Source organism: Piliocolobus tephrosceles, unplaced genomic scaffold (assembly GCF_002776525.5).
Source record: "Piliocolobus tephrosceles isolate RC106 unplaced genomic scaffold, ASM277652v3 unscaffolded_22118, whole genome shotgun sequence".
NCBI lineage: Eukaryota > Metazoa > Chordata > Mammalia > Primates > Cercopithecidae > Piliocolobus > Piliocolobus tephrosceles.
In genome coordinates this window covers 1-10,956 of record NW_022304442.1, presented here as the reverse complement: position 1 = coordinate 10,956, position 10,956 = coordinate 1, and the positions used below count along the sequence as shown (strand labels likewise).

At 51.2% G+C, this 10,956-nt stretch overlaps 2 pseudogenes across 1 annotated transcript; both read right to left on the bottom strand.

The window, feature by feature from the left end:
• Positions 1-7,539: 7,539 nt before the first annotated feature.
• LOC111554151 lies at positions 7,540-7,634 on the bottom strand (annotated as a pseudogene).
• A 582-nt stretch (positions 7,635-8,216) lies between these two features.
• On the bottom strand, positions 8,217-9,189 carry LOC111554081 (annotated as a pseudogene). Its single transcript, XR_002735140.3, has one exon. The product of XR_002735140.3 is annotated as a 40S ribosomal protein S2 pseudogene (transcript).
• Positions 9,190-10,956: the final 1,767 nt, after the last annotated feature.

The window sequence follows — 10,956 nt, the reverse complement described above, 5'->3', positions numbered from 1 at the left end:
TAGGTAGGTAGGTAGGTAGGTAGGTAGGTAGGTAGGTAGGTAGGTAGGGCAGTCAGTGGGAGGTTGGGGAAGTCAGCGGTGGCCAGAACATTCAGGGCCCTACCAGCTCCTTTATGGAGTTTGGATCTCATCTTAAGAGCAGCGAGGGTAATGCGGATGGATTTGTGTTCCAAAATATGGTGCTGGCGGTGAGACAGGAGGCAAAGTCTGAGGGGGCTGAGGCTTGGATCTGCATGGGAGGACGTGGGCCTGAGCTGGAGGACAGAGCAATTGTGGATGTGGCGGCAGGCGGCATTGCCAGGAAGTAAGCCAGGAGGGAGATGCGGGCCCGGGGCACAGCCAGCAAGCCATGTGAGAGTCCAGGGTGACTGCCCCGTGTCCGGAGACTGCTGTGGCCTGGGAGCGCCTGAGGCGTCTGTGAGAAGAGGAGGCAGGGTGGGGCAGCCAGGGGGGACTGATTCTTCCAGTCACTGACCTTTGCAGTGCCCACTCTGTGCCAGGTGTCATTCCAGACACAGCAGTGCAGCATGCCTCCCTTGTGGAACTGTCATCCTCCTGGAGACAGGACAAGACAGACAGACAGCCGAACCACCATGGAGTGTGCCGCGAGGTGATAAGTACTGGGGAGGAAAGGCAAACAGAGTGGGTCTCTGGGAAGGCTTCTCGGAGGAGGTGATGCATTGTAGGAAGCCAGGGTGAGATGCAGGCAGTGGAAACAGATGTCCAGACCCTGAGGGTGAATTTATTCGCAGTGCTCCAGAAATGGTCAGGCGGCCAGAGGGGCTGAAGCAGGTGTGACGGGGGAGAGTGGCAGGAGGTCAGCATAGCGAGGTGGCAAGAGCCTGGTTCTGGTGGGCATATTGACCACAGTCAGATGCTGGGATTTGGTTCCAAGGGACATGGGAGCCATGGGAGGCCTTTGAGCACATCATCTGACTTAATGTTTTTAAAAAGATTACTGTGGGCTGGGCACGGTGGCTCACACCTGTAATCCCAGCACTTTGGGAGGCTAAGGCAGGCAGATCACTTGAGCCCAGGAGTTCAAGACCAGCCTGGGCAACATGGCAAAACCCCATGTCTACAAAAAATTTAGCTGGGTGTGGTGGCACACGCATGTTTGGGAGGCTGAGGTCGGAGGATTGCTTGAGCCTGGGAAGTGGAGGCTACAGTGAGCCGAGATCACATTACGGCACTCAGCCCGGGTGACAAAGTAAGACCCTATCTCAAAAAATGATGATAATAAAATGCAAAAATAAAAAATAGAAAAGATCACTGTGGGCTACTCTGGAGAGGACAGACTATCTTGGGCAGCGGGAGGATGGTGAACAACATTCAAAGGCTGCCAGGAGAGGGATGGGTCCTGACACGCCCAAGCCGGAGCCCCCACCCACTCCCTTCCCCGGGCTACAGCCCTCGCCGTGGAAGCCGCTGCAGCCTGTAGCAGCTTGTGCCCATCGATGACCTCACAGACATTCGTCATGGGAGCCCAGCTGCCAGGCATGCTGCCAGGCGCCAGTGCCTGCCGTGGGCACCGCGGTGGGCTGAGTGATCCTGGGCAGGCAGCCACCAGGCCCTCGCCCTCTCCTGAGGCAGCGCGCACTCCCAAGCTTTCTGGGCTTCCAGAGCAATTTGTCAGAGCTGTTAGGAGCAGTCAGAGGCTCTAGGCTCCACGTGGAGCTGACACAGCCGGGCGTTCCCAGGCAGGCAGGAAGCACGTGGCCTTGCTTCCCCAGGCTGTGCCAGGAGTCCCTGGGATGCCCTTCTGGAGGCACAGCCCTGAAAGGTAATCTGAGGGCCTGAAGATCCACCGGGGCCCACCCTGCCCGTGTTAGGTCACCCGAGACCGAGACCGCCTCAGGGACTCACAGTCACAGTCAGCTTGGGAAGAGGAAGCCAGGGAGCCAGGCAGAGATCTGTGGGGTGGGGAGCAGTGCAAAGGTCCCGAGGTAGAAGCGAAGGGCCTGCAGGAGCCAGGCAGAGATCTGTGGGCAGGGAGCAGTGCAAAGGTCCCGAGGTAGAAGCGTTTCTGGTGTATTTGAGGAACAGTTTCTGCATGGCTGGAGCAGAGTGAAGGAGAGGGAGTGTGGAGGAGCTGGGGGCAGAGAAGAGGGGGGGGGCCGATGGGGGGCCCTGAGGGGAGGGCTCTGGGTCTTCCCAGAGTGAGGTGGAACCTGAGAGAGTCCTGATCTGATTCTCATGTTCTCAGGATCTCTCTGGCTGGGTTTTGAGGCTGGGGAAGGATGCAGGAGGGAGAGGGAGCCAGGAGGAGGCCGCTCTGATGATACAGGTGGCAGTGGTTGGTGGAGGTAGCGAGCAGTGGCTGGATTGGGATTTCTGTTGAATCTCTCCCCTAGATCCTCTCTCTGTCCACTTTCTGAAGGCCCGTTGTTTCTGCCCTGCAGGCCACAGGGTGATGTGGCCACTCACAGCTCCTACACTGGAGCACAATTCCAGCCACACGCAGGGACAAATTGGCTCTTCAGCCCACGACACATGTCAGGGAGAGAAAGCAAGACTGGTCCGGAGTGAAGGCCAAGTGGCTAGGGGCCCGCAGGGTATGTGGGTGAGCAGTGTGACTTCAGGGCTCTGCTTCTGGCTGCCTATGTCTGCATCCCAGCTCCACCTTTTACCCCAACTGTGTGATCTCCATCAGCCCCCTTAGGTGCTCTGAGGCTCAATGTCCTCATCGGTAAAATGGGGGTAATAATAGGATCTGCCGGCCAGGCACAGTGGCTCATGCCTGTAATCCCAGCACTTTGGGAGGCTGAGACAGGCAGATTACCTGAGGTCAGGAGTTTGAGACCAGCCTGGCCAGCATGATGAAACCCCACCTCTATTAAAAATACAAAAATTAGCCAGGTGTGGTGGCGGGCACCTGTGGTCCCAGATACTCCAGAGGCTGAGGCAAGAGAATCACTTGAACCTGGGAGGCAGAGGTTGCAGTGAGCCAAGAGGGTACCACTGCACTCCAGCCTGGGTGACAGAGCTAGACTCTGTCTCTCAAAAAAAAAAAAAATAGGATCCATCATCTAAGGTTGTGAGGGTGAACTGAGACCATGAGTTTAAAGCACTTATTACAGGGCCGGAGACATAGCTGGGCTCAAGTGTATCAGCTGCTGCTGTGTTTTATTCTCATGTATTATGTATTAATATTTATCATTAACAATTGTTGTCACTGGGAGTACAGAATGGTGGTTAAAAGTATCATCTCTCAAGCCAGACTACCTATGTCTATGTCCCAGCTCTTATCCCCCTATAGCTACATCATTTGGGGCAAGTTATGTCATCTCCCTGGGCCTCAGTCCTGGGCCTCAGTTTCCCCCACCTGGAACATGGGAGTGGTGGTAGTTCCTGTCTCGGGGTTGCCATGGCGGCTAAGTGAGGTGACGCATATAAGATGCTTAGAACAAGACCAGGCAGCTTCCACAGGCTCGGAGTGGTCAGCACTATCACTGTCACGGCCACGTACTGTGCCACTGCTCCTCTTCCTGCAGACAGGGACCACAGCTCGCTCTCTGAGAGCCTGTCACCCACCCAGGACCACCCATCAGTCCCCTTCAGAGTCCCCAGGCTGAACAGACCAAAAGCATCACACACACTTATGCAGCTGCTATGATTTCTCTACCCAGCCTCTGGTTTTTCAGCTTTTTTGAAAGCGTAAATCCTTCGACTCCAACAAAATGTTAAATGCTCTCCTAAGCTGTCAAACAGGTAAATGCATAGCCTCTCTGGTTGAAGGTGAGGATGGGAGCACAGAGCAGGATGCCTGCCCCTCCCCTGCTACCACCAGTGCTGTCTGAGCCCAGAGCCCAGGGACCACCACCTCCCTGGGACCTGCAGCTCCCTGGTTCCTCCTCGGGACTCAGTGCTGAGCACTTAGCACGTAGGATCTCATGAGGCAGGTGCTGTCGTTGCCTCATTTCTCAGAGGAGGAAACCGAGGCTCACTGAGGGGAATAGACCCCATCCAAGTTGGCCAGTGCGTTGACTGGAGCCAGGATTGGAACCTGGGTCAGGTGGACAGCAAAGCCCACACTATGCTGCCCCAGTTTTCAAGTTGATACTGAGGCTTCAGGAGGACGCATGGGCACACTGGCGCTCCAGAAAGAATGTTCAGGCCGGGCACTGTGGCTCACGCCTGTAATCCCAGCACTTTGGGAAGCCGAGGCAGGCAGATCATGAGGTCAGAAGTTCGAGACCAGCCTGACCAACATGGAGAAACCCTGTCTCTACTAAAAATACAAAACTTAGCCGGGCATAGTGATGGGTGCCCGTAATCCCAGCTACTCAGGAGGCTGAGGCAGGAGAATCACTTGAACCCAGGAGGCGGAGGTTGCGGTGAGCCCAGATTGCGCTACTGCACTCCAGCCTGGGTGACAGAGTGAGACTCTGTCTCAAAAAATAACAATGTTCATTCTGTCCATTGGCAAGTGGGGTCAGAACTCACACCTGTAATTGCAGCATTTGGGCCAGTTAAGGCAGGGGGATCGCTTGAGCCCAGGAGTTCTAGACCAACTGGGTCAATGTAGCAAGACCCCATCTCTAAAAAACAAAGTTTAAAAATTAACTGGTTGAACATGCATATAGTCCCAGATACTCAGGAAGTTGAAGTGGGAGGATCGCTTGAGCCCAGGAGTTCAACACTGCAGTGAACTGTGATTTCACTGCTGCACTCCAGCCTGGTTGACAGAACAAGACCCTGTCTCTTAATAAAAAGGACTCCACTAGGCTGGGTGCAGTGGCTCACGCCTGTAATCCCAGCACTTTGGGAGGCCGAGGCGGGTGGATCACGAGGTCAGGAGATTGAGACCATCCTGGCTAACACAGTGAAACCCCATCTGTACTAAAAATACAAAAATTAGCTGGACATGGTGGCGGGTGCCTGTAGTCCCAGCTACTCGGGAGTCTGAGGCAGGAGAATGGCATGAACCTGGGAGGCGGAGGTTGCAGTGAGCTGAGATAGTGCCACTGCACTCCAGCCTGGGCAACAGAGCAAGACTCTGTCCCAAAAAAAAACAGAACTCTCCCCTGGTGGAGCAGGCATTCACTGATGCCACTGAGAAATGACCGAGCATGGTGCCTGGCACCTGGCACGGCTCATGGCCCATGGGGTGTTGGGGAGGGGGCGCCCACCCACCTCAGAGGGCTGGGTGGAGATGCACAGCGTATTCATGGAAATTATTTTTTTACCAAGGCCGTGCTGGGCTAGCAGAGATTGAAGACAGGGACAGTCGTGGGAATGCTTTAGGGCCGTAAGCAGCAAAATCCCAGCTCAGTTGGCGGACACTTATTAATTAATTTTTTTTTTTTTTTTTTTTGAGACAGTCTTGCTCTGTCGCCCAGGCTGAAGTGCAGTGGCGCCATCTTGGCTCACTGCAACCTCTGCCTCCCAGGTGATTTTCCTGCCTCAGCCTCCTGAGTAACTGGGATTACAGGTGCACACCACCACACTTGGCTAATTTTTTGTTTGTTTGTTTTTTGCATTTTTTAGTACAGATGGGGTTTCACCATGTTGGCCAGGCTGATCTCGAACTCCTGACCTTGGGTGATCCATTTGCCTCAGCCTCCCAAAGTGCTGAGATTACAGGCGTGAGCCACCGCGCCCAGCTGGCCACTTCCTTTTTCCCCTGTGCCATTTATACAGTTTAATTAGACTTTTTAGGGGTTTTTTTGTTTCATTTTGTTTTGTTTTTGTTTGTTTGTTTGAGTGATGGGGACTCTCTGTCACCCAGGCTGGAATCCAGCGGCACAGTCCTGCCTCACTGCAGTCTCAAACTCCTGGGTTCAAGCGATTCTCCCACCTCAGGCTTCTAAGTAGCTGAGACTACAAGCATGTGCCACTCTGCCCAGCTTAATTTGATTTTTATTCTGTACATGTTCCCTGTCATTACTACTTCCAGAGATAATCCATTAGTGTACACTCCTCCAGAGATTTTTCTCCAAACCTTTACCAACCCAGTTCTTTCAAACATACCACTTAACCCTTACCTTACGTGATATACAATGACTTTTTTTAAATTCTAGTTTATTTTGCCAGATGCAGTGGCTCACACCTGTAATCCCAGCTCTCAGGGAGGCAGAGGCAGGAGGATAGCTTGAGCCCAGGAGTTCGAGACCTGCCTGGACAATATAGCGAGACCCTGTTCTCCATAAAAAGAAAAAAAAAAGACAAAAAAAAGTGTAAAATTCCAGTTTATTTCTTCTTTTCTCTATATATACGTGTGTGTATCTATCTATATATCTATATCTATCTATCTATCTATATATATATATTTTTTTTTTACCTTAAGAACACAGAGTGATGTTTTGTGCCATGCATTGTTTCCATTTACTATAGCTGAGACCACCTGTCCTCATACATAAACAGAGATTGACCTCTTTCTTTGCACTGGCTGTGTAGTTTTTTTTTTTAATTTTATTTTTTTGAGATGGAGTCTCACTGTATCACCCAGGCTGGAGAGCAGTGGCACCATCTCGGCTCACTGCAACCTCCACCTCCCCGGTTCACCCCATTCTCCTGCCTCAGCCTCCCGAGTAGCTGGGACTACAGGCGCCCACCACCACGCCGGGCTAATTGTTTTGTATTTTTAGTAGAGACAGGGTTTCACCGCATTGGCCAGGATGGTCTCGATCTCCTGTCCTCATGATTTGCCCGCCTCGGCCTCCCAAAGTGCTGGGATTACAGGCGTGAGCCACTGCACCCGGCTGCATAGTTTTCGATCATAAGGATACACTTGTGGCAGAGTGTGGTGGCTCATGCCTGTGATACCAGCATCTTGGGAGGTCGAGGCAGGTGGATCACTTGAGGCCAGAAGTTCAAGACCAGCCTGACCAACATGGTGAAACCCCGTCTCTACTAAAAATAACAAAAATTATCCAGGCGTGGTGGTACATACCTATAATCCCAGCTACTCAGGAGGCTGAGGCACAAGAATCACTTGAACCCCAGAGGTGCGGAGGCTGCAGTGAGCCGAGATTGCACCACTGCATTCCAGCCTGGCCATTTCCAACTTTTCCTGATTATAAACAGTACTACAGAGACCATCCTCATACCTGCCTGTGTGTGCTTGTGCAGGCTTTTCTTTTGCTGTTTGTTTGTTTTAGTAGCTAAGACTACAGGCATGTGCCACTATTCCTGGCTATTTTTATTTTTTTGTGGAGATGGGGTCTCTAGGGCTGGGCATGGTGCCTCACAACTGTAATCCTAGCACTTTGGGAGGCTGGGGTAGGAGGATCATTTGAGCCCAGGACTTCAAGACCAGCGTGGGCAACGTAGCAATACCCCATCCCTATTTTTAAAAAAAAGAGAGAGAGAGATAGGGTCTCTACAACACTCCTGGGCTCCAGCAGTTCTGCCACCTCAGCCTCCCAGAATGCTGGGATTACAGCATGAGCCACCGTGCCCGGCCTTGTGCAGGCTTTTCTATTGCATGGATTTCTGGGAGGCCAAATGTTAAGCTGAGGCCAGTCATCCTTCAGTTCTCAGCTCTGGTGCTCTTGTCTCCTGGGGAAAGCATTCCTGACCATTCTGTATTTTTTTTTTAATATGAAATGCTTCACGAATTTGCGTGTCATCCTTGCGCAGGGGCCATGCTAATCTCTGTATCGTTCCAATTTAACTTTAAGGAAGTTAAGAGAAGAAATAAGAAAGCATATACTTACAGAATCTCATTTTAAAGCACAGTTTGCTATCTTGTGCTATTCATTTCTGTCTACTGACTCAGGTCATTGTCTAGAGTCACTTCTTTCAACCTGAGGACTTTTTTGTTTTTCTTTTTTTGAGACGGAGTCTTGCTCTGTCACCTAGCTAGAGTGCAATGGTGCGATCTCGGCTCACTGCAACCTCTGCCTCCTGGGTTCAAGCAATTCTCCTGCCTTAGCCTCCCGAGTAGCTGAGGTTACAGGTGCCTGCCACCACTCCATTAATTTTTGTATTTTTAGTAGAGACGGGGTTTCACCATGTTGGCCAGGCTGGTCTTGATCTCCTGACAGGTGATCCACCCGCCTTGGCTTCCCAAAGGGCTAGGATTAACCGGAGGAGTTTTAAAATTATTTTGTATCAGGCAGATGTGCTAGCAACAAATTCTCTCCATCTCTGTTTATATAGGAACATCTTTCTGCTGCCTTCATTTTTCAAGGATGGTTTTGCTGGATATAGAATTCCTGGTTAACGGTTGTTTTCTTTCAGCACTTTATTTATTTATTTATTTATTTATTTATTTATTTTGTCTTGTATAAAAACCCTACGTTGTAGCCACAGCTGGAGCCTGGGTCCGCTGCACGGAGACTCTGGTGTGGGTCTTGACAAGGTGGTCAATTAATTCCTGATAGGGAGACTTGTTAAACACAGTCTCCTTCCAGAGGTCGGGGGTCAGGTAGCTGTAGGTCTTAGAGATGGCATCAAAGGTGGCCTTGGCGAAGTTGCCCAGGGTGGCAGTACAGCCCTGGGCTGAGGTGTAGCAGTCATCGATACCAGCCATCATGAGCAGCTTCTTGGGCACAGGCGCTGAGACGATGCCAGTGCCCCTGGGTGCAGGGATGAGGCACACCAGCACAGAGCCGCAGCGGCCTGTCACCTTGCAAGGGATGGTGTGGGGCTTGCCAATCTTGTTCCCCCAGTAGCCTCTGCGCACCGGGACAATGGAGAGTTTGGCCAGGATGATGGCCCCACGGATGGCGGTGGCCACCTCCTTGGAGCACTTAACACCCAGGCCGACGTGGCCATTGTAGTCCCCGATAGCAACAAACGCCTCGAACCTGGTGCGCTGGCCAGCACGGGTCTGCTTCTGCACCGGCATAATCTTCAAAACCTTGTCTTTGAGAGAGGCCCCCAAGAAAAAGCCAATGATCTCAGATTCCTTAATGGGCAGAGAGAAGAGGTAGATCTCCTCCAGGGACTTGATCTTCATGCCCTTGACCAAGTGGCCCAGCTTGGTGACGGGCATCCACTCCTTATCCTCGGCCTTGCCTCCGCGAGCTCCGCGGCCTCGGCCCCGACCCCGTCCACGGCCGCGTCCCCGGCCCCGGATGCCACTGCCGAAACCTCCGCGGAAGCCACTGCAGTTCCCCATCCCAGGGCCACCAGGGCCTCCAGGCCCCCCCACTGCACCAGCGTCATCCGCCATTTGGTGTTTTCTCGGAGAAAAAAAGCTCTTTCAGCACTTTAAAAATTACTTTTTATTTCATTCTTTTAAATGAGAAGTCAACAGTTAATTGTATTTTTTTTCTTTTTTATAGAAATGGGGTCTCATTATGTTTCCCAGGCTGGTTTCCAACTCCTGGGCTCAAGGGTTCTTCCCGTCTCGGCCTCCCAAAGTGCTGGGATTATAGGCCAGTTAATTGTATTGATGCTACCCTATATGTGATGCATCATCTTAAAGCTTTCAAGATGTTTATGTTAGCATTTAACTTTAATTTTATATTTATTTATTTATTTATTTATTGAGATAGAGTTTCACTCCTGTTGCCCAGGTTGGAGTGCAACGGCGTAATGGTATGATCTTGGCTTACCGCAACCTCCGCCTCCCAGGTTCAAGGGATTCTCCTGCCTCAGCCTCCCGAGTAGCTGGGATTACAGGGGTGCGCCACCATGCCCGGCTAATTTTTTTGTGTTTTAGTAAAGATGGGGTTTCTCCATGTTGATCAGACTGGTCTCAAACTTCTGACCTCAGGTGATCCGCCCGCCTCGGCCTCCCAAAGTGCTGAGATTACAGGCATGAGCCACCGCACCCAGCCAGCATTTAACTTTCAACTCTATTTCTAGGTGTGAATCTCTGTATTTTTCCTAGTTGGTGTTTGTTGAGCTTCTTAGATGTGTAATGTTTTTCATCAGATTTAAGAAGTTTCCAACCATTATTTCTTCAAATATTTCTTCTGCCCCTTCTCTCCTCTCCTTCCAAAGTTCCTGATGCACATATGTTGGTACCCTTGATACCGTCCCAAAGTTTCTGCCCCGGAGGAGCTTCTTCATTCACTGAGCTGGGAACGGGTGGGGAGAGGACAAAATGGGACGAATTTCCTCTATTCTTGCCTAAAGTTCAGTTTCTCGAGCATAAATGCCTCTGAAATTGTCATACGTGTTTGGTCAGTTTTCAGAGTACTGAAATGGTTGTTTGTAGTCAATTTTGTCATCTCTGGGGCGAAGATTTGCCAGTCTTCTCATTTGACTATAGTCAAAAAGTACCATCCTGTGATACTGCTAAATTAACCCTCAAAAAGGATTTATTAACATATATGTATAATCCTAGCTGGGTATGGTGGCACACGCCCATGTTCCCAGCTACTTAGGAAGCTGAGGTGGGAGGATCACCTGAACCCAGGAATTTGAGGCCAGCCTGGGCAACATAGTGAGACGTTGTCTCTTTAAATAAACAAAAAACTAATAATCCTCCCACCCATCCCCCCCCCAGAATGCCCCCTTTTATATACATATGTGTATGTTTTTGCATAGAAAAAGGTTGAGCAGCCGCCGTGGCTCATGCCTGTAATCCCAACACTTTGGGAGGCTGAGTTGGGGGATCATCTGAGGTTAGGAGTTTGAGACCTGCCTGGCCAACATGGTGAAACGCTGTCTCTACTAAAAATACAAAAAACTTAGCTGGACTTGGTGGCACACAACTGTAATCCCAGCTCCTGGGGAGGTTGAGGCAGGAGAATCGCTTGAACTCAGGAGACTGAGGATGGAGTGAGCCGAGATTGCGCCACTGCACTCTGGCCTGGGTAACAGAGTGAGACTCTGTCTCAACAAAAAGAAAGAAAGAAAGGAAAAGGTTAAGGGCCAGGCCCAGTGACTCATGCCTATAATCCCAACACTTTGGGAGGCCAAGGCAGGTGGATTGCTTGAGCCCAGGAGCTCAAGACCAGCCTGGGAACATAGCGAAACCCCATCTCTACAAAAATTAGCCAGGCATGGAGCCGAGCCGGACTGGTCAGGATGATCACGGACGTGCAGCTCGCC